Here is an 11,192-nt window from a genome sequence, read left to right as displayed (position 1 = left end):
GGAATACATAGAAAACAAATTGACTACATCTGTGGAAAGAGATGATTGAAAAGCTTCATACCATCAGTCAAAACAAGGCCAGGGGCAGACTGTGGAACAGACTATCAATTACTAATATGAAAATTCAAACTGAAGCTGAAGAAAATGAAAAAAAAAGGCCATAAGAGCCAAAATATGAACTTGAATATAACTCACCTGAATTTAGAGAGCATCTGAAGAATAGATTTGATAAACACTAAAGACCGAAGACAAGAAGAGTTGTGGGATGACATCAAGAACACCATACATGAAGAAAGCAAAAAAATTATTGAGAAGACAAGAAAAAAGTCAAAATGGATGTCAGAAGAGACACTGAAACTTGTTCTCCAGCATAAAGATGCAAAAGCAAATGAAAGAAATGAGGAGGTACAAGAGCTAAACAGAAAATTTCAAAGATCAGCTCAAGAAGATAAGCCAAATGTTACAACAAAATGTGCAAATATCTAGAGTCAGAAAACTGAAAGGGAAGAACACGTTCAGCATTTCTCAAGCTGAGGGAAATGAAGAAAAAAATTCAAGCCTTGAATTTTGTTATTGAAAGATTCTCTGGGCAAACTATTGAATGATGCAGAAAGCGTCAGGAGAAGATTGAAGGAATACACAGTTACTGTACCAAAAGGAAACGGTTAATATTCAACCATTTAAAGAGGTAGCATAATATAAACAGCCAATGATACTGAAGGAGGAAGTCCAAGGCACTGAAGGAATTGGCAAAGAACAAGGCACCAGGAACTGATGAAAAAAAAAATTGAAATCTTTCAAGAAAGTGAGACGGCACAGGAGGCACTCACTCATCTCTGCCAAGAAATTTGGAAGACAACTATCTGGCCGAGTGATTGGAAAAGACCCATATTTATGCCCATTCCAAAGAGAGGAGACCCAACAGAATGCAGAAATAATCAGACAATCTCTTTGATATCTCATGTGAGTATATTTTTCTAAATATAATACAGAAACGGCTACAATCATACATTGACAGAGAACTTCCAGAGGTTCAAGCCATATTCAGAAGAGGCCGTGGAACGAGGGATATCATTGCTGATGTCCAATGCATCTTGGCTGAAAGCAGAGAATATCAGAAAGATGTTTACCTGTGCTTTATTGACTATGCAAAGGCTTTCGATTGTGTGGATCATGACAGGCTCTGGACAACATTTCTAAGTATGAGTATTCTGGAACACTTAATTGTGCTCATTAGGAATCTGTATCGAAGCAGTTGTTTGAACAGAACATGGAAACACTGAATGTTTTAAAATTAAGAAAGGTGTATGACAAGCTTGTTTTGTTTCACCATACTTATTCAAGCTGTATGCTGAGCAAATCATCCGAGAAACTGGGTTCTATGAAGAAAAATGTGACATCAGGATTGGAGGAAGACTCATTAGCAACCGGTGATATGCAGATGATACAACCTTGAGGAGCACTTAAATCATTTACTGATGAATATCAAAGAGCACAACCTTCAGTATGGATTACATCTCAATGTAAAGAAAACACAAATTATCACCACTGAATGAATAAGCAACATTCTTATCATTGGAGAAAAGATTGAAGTTTTCAAGGACTTCATTCTTCTTACATCAACTATCAACACTCATGGAAGCAGCAGTCAAGAAAGCAAATGACGTATTGCATTAGGCAAATCTGCTTCACAAGACCTTTTGAAAGTGTTGAAGAGCAAAGATGTCAGTTTGAGGCCTAAGGTGCGCCTGACCCAAGCCATGGTATTTTCAATCACCTCATAGGCATGCAAAAGCTGGACAGTAAATAAGGTAGACCATAGAAGAATTGATGCTTTTGAGTTATGGTGTTGGAGAAGAATATTGAAAGTGCCACGGGCTGCCAAAAGAACCAATAGATCTGTTTTGGAGTGCAGCCAAGTGCTCCTTGGAGGACAAGATGGTCAAACTTCATCTCTCATACTTTGGACATATTGTCAGGAGGGACCAGTCACCAGAGAAGTGAAGTGGAGGGTCAGAGAAAAATAGGAAGACCTCCAATGAGATGGATTGGCCAAGTGGCAGCATCAATGGACTCAAATGTGGCAACAGTAGTGAAGCAGGCCCAGGATTGAGCAGTGTTTCATTCTGCTGTGCATAAGGTTGCTATGAGTCGCTACTGACTGGATGGGAGCTAACAATGACATCTATAAGTATAGGTCAAGTTCATCATATTGTAGCAATTTGATTTATCAAAATTTGTTTTTTTATCTTCCTCTAGTCGGGTTCTGATTATTAAACCATTGAGATTAGGTCAAATGGGTACTATGTGCAAGTGTGGACATTCTTGTTTGTCTTCCCTCACTTCACAGCAGCTGGATGCTTCACCCTCAACTCTAGCCCTCTGTGACTATATCCTTGTTAATAGGCTCAGGAATCCCCAGGTCTTGCCACATTTCAGATCAACCAGCCCTTCCTCTACTCTCTCTCATCTCCAGGTCAATGAGAGTCTGCCTTCCATCTTCTTTTGATGCTTTCTACATCATTCAATATTTTTCCCAGAATATCCTTCAGTATTACAAGTCAAGGCTTGCATTTTTTCTTCATTTCCCTCCGCTTAAAAAATGCTGAGCATGTCCTTCCCTTTTTATTTTCTAAATTAGGTCTTTGTACATTTCTTTATAATATTTGACTTTGTCTTTTTGAGCTGGCCTTTGAAATTTACTGTTCAGCTCTTTTACCTTCTCATTTCTTCCATTCACTTTAGCATCTTTATGCTAGAGGTTTCAGAGTCTGTTCTGACTTCCATTTTGGTCTTTTCCTACTTCCTTTTCTTCTTAATGACTTTTTACTTTCTTCCTGTATGATGTCATTCCACAACTCTTCTGATCTTCAGCCTTTAGTGTCTAATGCATCAAATCTGTTCTTTAGATGGTCTAAATTCAGGTCGAATATGTTCAAGGTCATATATATATATTTTAAAGCTTTTATTCTTAATTGAGTGATAGTTTACATGAGAGGACACTGGTTTTACACTCAACCTATATTATTTTGTTTCATTGCAATGATTTCAAAATGCATCATTGGTTAACAGTATTTGCTTCTATTCCCTTTGGTTGTGTTTTTGTAGTTGTTGTTTTTGATGTACACAAAAACATGCAAGAATATATAATCACTTGAACAATAAAAGAGCACATTCTGCAAACCAGCTTCCTGATCACCAGCACACAGTCTTTCTCTTTCCATGAGTCTAGAGTCAAGGCCATATTTTGGATCTCAAGGTCTTGTTTTTGTTTTCTTTGGCTTCAGGCTGTACTTGCATATAAGCAATTGATGGACTGTTCCACACTCTGCCCCTGGCCATTTTTTGGCTGATGATTTGGAGCTTTCCCACCATCTCTTTTTACAGTTGTATTTTTGTTTTCTGTGTACTCCAACTGGTAAGGCCCATGTATATAACAGTCTTTTATGTTGTTTAATTAAGGTATTTACAGTGAGAAATCATTGATCTTGCCAAATCCTATCATGTGATCTCCATCAGAGTTTCTATCAGCAAGGTCATATTTTCCAACAATCGACCGTTCGTGTTTGTTTCAATCCTTTGCATTTCAATTGCCAGTAATTATCAATTCATCTTGATTGCATGTTTGATCAATTTCAGACTGAAGAAGTTGCTAGAATTCTTCAGTTTCATCATCACTGGCTTTAGTGGTTGGTAGGTAAATTTTAAATAATAGTGGTATTAACTGGTCTTACTTATAAGATGTATGGATATTATTCTATCACATATACATTACTTTAAAACAGATCTTGATATATTCTTTTTGATGATGAATGCAATGCCATTCCTCTTCAAGTTGTCACTATTGGCACAATAAACCATGTGATTTTCAGATTCAAAATGGCCTATGTCAGTCCACGTTAGCTCACTAATGCCTTGGATATTGATGTTTATGTGTTCCATTTCATTTTTGAATGAAAAAGTTTCTAATTTTCCTATATTCATACTTCATGCATTCCATGATCCAATTATTAATGGATGTTTTTCTGCCTCTTTAGTTGCACCCATCAGCAATTGAAGGTCTTGAAGTTTTTCCTCCATATATGTCATCACTGTCAACTCTACAATTAGAAGGCAAGCACATTTGTTAGTGGAACTCATCTTTCAACACTATATCAGACAATATTCTTATGCTCTTCATCATGTTTCAATATTCAATATTCTGGTGCTGATAGTGTTCCATTGGTATTCATAAGGTTTTCAGTGACTAGATAATCAGAAGTAGTTCTTCTCTCCTTCTTTCTAGTCTGTTTTTATCTGGAAGCTCAGCTGGAACCTATCCACCATGGGTGATCCTGCTGGCATTTAAAATACTTATGACATATCTTCCAGCATCATAGCAACATGCAAACCATCGCAGTGTCACAAACTGATAGACAAGTGGTGGAACAATAAATATACATGCATACATACACACATATATACATGGAGCACTGGTGTGGCACTCTGTGTTAATGCACTGGTGTGCAAGGTTAGTTTGAACTGCAATTTTGGTGGTTTAAGATCAACAGCCACTACATGAAAACTCTATGCAGGGTTGTTGTGAGTTAGAATTGACTTGACTGCACTCAACAACAACAACAACAAATATATACTTACATACATGTATTTTTTTAATGTATAGACTTTTTAAAGGCATTCTGGTAGTGTAGTGGTTAAGAGTCAACCTCAAGGACAGCAGTTCGAAACCATTATCCACTGCACAAGAGAGAGATGAGGTGTTCTTCTCCTGTAAAGATTGTTGTGTGTGTGTTGTGTTGAGTGCCATCGAGTCGGGTCCGACCCATAGCGACCCTGTACAGGGTTTCCGAGGGTGTAAATCTTTACGGGAGTAGAAAGCCTCATCTTTCTCCCGCGGAGCGGCTGGTAGTTTCGAACCGCTGACCTTAAGGTTCGCAGTCCGATTCGTATCGTAACCACTACGCTACCTGTAAAGATTACAGCCTTGGAAACCCTGTATAGGGTCACTAAGAATCAGAACCAACTCCACAGTACTTAACAACAACAACAACATAGACTTTTAAAAATGTACTGCCTTGATAGATGATAGATGGTTGACATTCACTTATTGGCAGCCATTCATTACACAGTAGAGACACAATGACAAACACAAGGCTCTTTAATCTGAGTGTCTTAATCTGCTTCCACAAACTCTAAACTATCATTTTGTTCTATTATATGTATGCTATGCCTATTAAACCATAGATATAAATTCAAAGAGAATATTCAGATGTTTAATTGAATAACAGTTGTTTTGAGTTCTGCTCCATAAGGAACTCACTGATGAGAATGTAGATGAACATTAAGAATTGCCCTATAAATTCCTTATGACTTTGTAACTCTGTTCTCTGCATAGCTAAGAAAGGTGAATATCTTCAGAAATATTTATTAAAAAGCATTGTTAAATCCCCAATTGAAATTTAATCTGAAGCACAAATACATACACATAATCAAAATAAAACTCAAAATGCTGCCTGAAACCTTTTGAAATAGAAAAGCTACTGATGTCAAGATAATGGTATTTTAAAGGTGTTAACATGCAAATCAGACAGCAGAATATCTTTTCCCAAGTGGAAGTCTTTACTTTACTTTTATTTAAAAGTTCTTTAAAAAAAAAAAAAAAAAAACACCTTTTAAATACTGGAAATGATTTTCTCATCACTTTTTAAATAAAAAATTTCTTTGAAACCTCAAGTGTTTTAAAAGCCATTAATGAACAAATTGATATTTAAATATTAAGGCAAAGATGCATAGGCTTTGCTATGATGTTGTTGTTGCAAAATGCCATAGAGTTGATTCCAAAATACAATGACCACTGAACAGGGTTTCTGAGGAGCAACAGTTGGCTTTCAACTGTCAGCTTTGCAGTTTGAAGTCCAGTGCTTATCCTACAGAACTGCAGTAGCCCATTGTTTTTGTTTTTAGGTGCTATTGAGTTTGTTCCAACCCATAGCAAGCCCATGCACAACACAACGAAGCACTACTTGTGCCTGTGTTATCCGAACATTGCTGCTACTCTTGAGCCCATTATTTCTGCCACTATGCTGATCTATCTGGTTGGGGGCCTCCTTCATTTTTGCTGACCCTACACTTTATCAAGCATTTCCTTCTACATGGACTGGTCCATTCTGATAACATGCCTGAAGCATGAAAGACGAAGTCTGTCCATCTTGGCTTCTAAGGAGCATTCTGGTTGTACTTCTTGCAATGCAGATTTGTTCTTCTGGTAGTCCATAACACCTTTAAGATTTTTCTCTGGCACTAACACAAATGCACCAATTCTTCTATAATCTTTCTTATTTATTGTACAACTTTCACATGGATATGAGGCTTTTGAAAATGTCAGGGCTTGGGTCAAGGGGCACTTTTGTCTTTAAACTAACATCTTTGCTCTTAAACACTTGTAACGGGTATTGTGCAGCAGATTTGTCTGATACAATAATGTCCTTTGATATCTTCACTGCTACCTACATGAGTGGATGTTCAAGAAAAAATGAACTCTCTGACAATTTTTATCTTTTTTTTTTTTCCATTTATCATGATGTTGTTTATTGATCTCGTGGTGAAGATTTTTGCTTTCTTTACATTAAAGTGCAACCCTTATGAAAGGTTCTGGTCTTTGATCTTCATCAGTAAATAATTTAAGCCTTTGTTTTTAGTAAACAAGATTGTATCATCTTCATGTCACAGGTTGTTAGTGAGTTTTCCTCCAACCCTGATGGTGTGTTCTTCTTCATATAATCCAGCTTCTTGGATTATTTGCTCAGCATAGAGATTGAATAAGTATGGTGAAAGAATAAAACCCTAGTACATACTTTCCTGATTTTAACCCATTCAGTGTTCCCCTGTTCTGTTCTAATAACTGCCTTCTGTTCTATTTTCAGGTTCCTCAAGAGCACAATTAAGTGTTACAGAATATTCATTTTCTGCAATGTTGTCCATAGATTGTCATAATCCATACAGTCAATAACCTTTGCACAGGTAGACATCTTTCTGGTGTTCTGTTCTTAACCTATATCCATCTAACATCAGCAATAGTATTCCTAGTTCCATATCCTTATCTGAACCCATCTGAAACTTCTGGTAGTTCCCTGTCAGTGTACTGATGTAGATGCTTTAAAATTATTTTCATCAAAATTTTACTTTCATATGATATTAATGATACTGTCTGGTGAGTTCTGTGTTCCGTCTGGCCATGTGTCTTTGGAATGGGTACAGATATGGATTTCTTCCACTCAGTTGGCTAGGAAGCTCTCTCCCAAATTTCTTGGCATAGATGAATGAGTGCCTCCAATGATGCATCAGAGTGTTGACAAATTTCAATTTGTATTCCCTCAAGTCCTGGAGACATGTTCTTTGCCAATGTCTTCAATGCACATTGGACTTCTTTATTCATTACAATTGGCTTTTGATTATATGCTGTCTCTTGAAATGATTGAATGTCCACCATTTCTTTTTGGTATGGCGACTCTGTGTATCCCTTCCATCTTCCTTTGATGCCTTTAGCTTCATTAAATATTTTTCCCATAGAGTCCTTCAGTAGTTAAAGTGAAGACTTGATTTCTTTTCTCGGTTATTTCAGCTTGAGAAATGCTGAACATGTTCTTCCATTTTAGCTTTCAAACTCGAGATCTTTGTGCTTTGTGTTCTTGAGCTCCAGTTTGAAATGTTAAGTTCAGCTCTTTTTCTCCACAAATTTTTACAGTTGCTTTAGCATATCTACACTGGAGAACAAGTTTTAGAGTCTCTTCTGATATCCATTTTGGTCTTTTCTTTCTTCCTTATCTTCTTAATGACCTTTAGCTTTCTTCTTATATAATACTTTTCATGTCATCACACAATTCTTCCTGTTTTCTGTCATTAATATCTAATGTTATCAAATATGTTCTTGAGATGATTTCTAAATTCAGGTTGAACATGTTCAAAGTCATATTTTGTGTCTCATTAAATTGCTTTAATTTTCTTGAGCATCCATCTGAACTTGCATATAATCAACTGATGGCCTGCTCCACAATTTGGCTCTGTCCTTGTTTTGGCTGATGATATGAGCCTTCCCACTCCCTCTTTATATAGATGCAGTCAACTTGAAGTCTGTGTGGATAATTATATTTTATTTTGTTTGCAAATGATAATTACATTACATGAAACAGAATACCATAAGATGAGTGCAAAAGCAATGTTCTCCCGTATAAACTATCACTCAATTCACAATAAAAGCTTTTTTTTTAAAAAGGTAATTGCAATGAAGAAATATTTGATATTGCAAAATTCTATCATACGATCTTCAGCATTGTTTGTATCACCAACACCATATTTTCCAACAACTGATCCTTCCTCTGTGTTTCTAACCTTTGCATACTAATCAACAGTAATTATCAATACATCTTGATTGCACATTTGATCAATTTCAGGCTGAAGAAGTTGGTAGAATTCTTCAGTTCTTCAACTGGACACAGTAAAACAGAAGAATTCTACAGGAGTTCATCAATTTTCCCTAATTAATTAGGCAGCAAGGACAAAGTTGGATCTCAACTTTTGTCAATTCAGTGTTACTTGTGCTGTTCAAATGACTGTCTCCTGATTAATGGTACAGATTCCTCATGAGCACAATTAAGTGTTCTGGAATACTTATTCTCCACAATGCTGTCCATAGCATGTTATGACCCACACAGTCAAAAGTCTTTGCATAGTCAATAAAGCACAGGTAAACATCTTTCTGGTATTCTCTGCTTTCAGCCCAGAACAATTTGATGTCAGAAATGACATCTCTCATTCTATGTCCTTGCTTAATATGGCTTGACCTCTGGCAGTTCTCTGTCAATGTACTGTTACATATGTTTTTTAAGTACCTTTAGCAAAATTTACTTGCATGTGGTATTAGTGATACTGCCCAATGAGTTCCACATTCTATTGGATCATCTGTATTTGGAATGGGCACGTATATGTTTCTCTTGCAATCATTAAGCCAAGTGCTGTGTTGGGGATCTTGGCATATATGAATGAGTGCCTCCAATGTTGTTGAAAGAGTTCAATTTGCTTTCCATCAATTTCTGGAACCTTATTTTTTGCCAAAACCTTCAGTGTACCCTGGACTTCTGCTTCCAATACCATTGGCTCTTGAAATAGTTGAACATCAACCTTTCCTTTTTGGTACCGCAATTGAGCTTTCCTTTCATCTTATTTGATGCATTCTGCGTCATTCAATATTTTTTTCAAAGAAACCTTCAAATTAAGGCTTGAATTATTTCCTCAGCTCATTCAATTTGAGAAATGCTAATCATGCTCCTTCCTTAAAGTTTTCTACTTCCAAATTTCATTATACTATTTAATTCTCTTCTTGATCTGCCCTTTGAAATTTTCTATTCAACTCTTTGACTTTCTCATTTCTTTCATTTGCTTCAGCATCTATATGTTGTAGATCAAGTTTCAGAGTATCTTTTGACATCCATTTTGGTCTTTTCTTCTTCCTTGTCTTCTTAATGACCTTTTTTTTATTTTTTTTCCTGTATGATATTCCTGATTTCATTCAACAACTTTTCTGTTTTTTGGTCATTAGTATCTAATGTATCAAACATATTCAGGATATTATCTCTAAATTCAGATAGAATATGTTCAAGGTCATGTTTTGACTCTAGTGGACTTGTTCTAGTGTTCTTCAGATCCTCTATGAACTTGCATATGAATAATTGATGATCTGTTCAATAGTCTGTCCCTGGTGTTGTTTGGCTAATGACGGTGGTGCTTTCCCACTGTCTGTCTCCATAGATGCAATCAATTTGATTTCTGTGTATTCCATCTGGTGAAATCAATGTACATAATTGTCTTTATGTTGTTTAAATTGCTTTAATTTTCTTCATTGAAGAGGCCATTGGTCTTCAGAAATTCTCTCATGTAATCCCCAGCATCATTTCTCTCACCAAGGTCATATTATCCAACTATTGATGCTTTCCCTTTGTTTCCAATCTTTGCACTCCAGTTTCCTGTAATTATCAGTAAATCTTGATTGCATATTTGATTGATTTAAGACTGAAGAAATTGGTAGAATTCTGAATTTCATCATCACTGGCTTTAGTGATTGGTGCATAAATTTGAACAATAGTTGCCTTAACTGGTCTTTCTTGTAGGCATATAGATATTATCCTATCATCAACAGTATCATACTTCAAGTTAGATCTTGAAATTCTTTTTTTGATGATAAATGTGATGCCATTCTTTTTCAAGTTGTCATTTTTAACCTAGTAAATCATGTGATTTTCAGATTCAAAATGGTCAATACTGGTCCTGCAGAAGTTGGACAGTCAATAAGAAAGACCAGAGAAGAATTGATTCATTTGTGCTATGATGTTGGAGGAGAATATTGAAAGTACCATGGACTGTTAAAAGAACAAGCCAATCTGTGTTGGAAGAAATACAGCTAGAATGCTCCCTGGAAGCCAGGATGACCAGACTTTGTCTCTCATACTTCTGACTTATTGTCAGGAGGGACCAATCTTTTGAGAAGGATATGATTTTTTTATAAAATGCAGAGTCAGAGAGAAAGTGAGCAGGATATACAAATTATACAAAGCAAACTATAATAGATTTGAAGAAAGAAATAGATGAATCTACAATAATAGTGGGTGGTTTTAATACACTGCTTTCAAAAATGGATAGAACAACTAGAAAGAAACTTGACAAAGACACAGAAGAACTAAACAAAACAATCAGCCAACAGGACCTCATAGATGTATACAGAGAATACAACCCAAGAATAGCACAATACACATTATTTTCCAGTGCATATGGAACATTCTCCAGAATAGACCATGTCTCAGGCCACAAAACAAATCTCCATAAATTTATAAATATCAAAATACTACAAAGCATCTTCTTAGATTAGATCACAATGCTAACAAATTAGAAATGAACAATAAGAAGACCAAGGAAATAAAGTCAAATACATGGAAACTGAATAACACCATGCTGAAAAGTGGGTTGTTGTTGTTATGTGCCATTGATTTGGTACCAACTCATAGTAATCTTACACACAGCAGAACAAAACACTGCCTGATCCTGGACCAACCTCACTACTGTTGCAACACTTGAGTAAATCGATGCTACCATATAGCCAATCCATCTCATTGGGGGTCTTCCTTTTTTTCTCTGACCCTCTA

The sequence above is a fragment of the Chrysochloris asiatica genome, unplaced genomic scaffold (genome assembly GCF_000296735.1).
Source record: "Chrysochloris asiatica unplaced genomic scaffold, ChrAsi1.0 scaffold00011, whole genome shotgun sequence".
Taxonomy (NCBI): Eukaryota; Metazoa; Chordata; class Mammalia; order Afrosoricida; family Chrysochloridae; genus Chrysochloris; species Chrysochloris asiatica.
The sequence above is the reverse complement of the archived record's forward strand: the minus strand, read 5'-3'. Positions refer to the sequence as shown.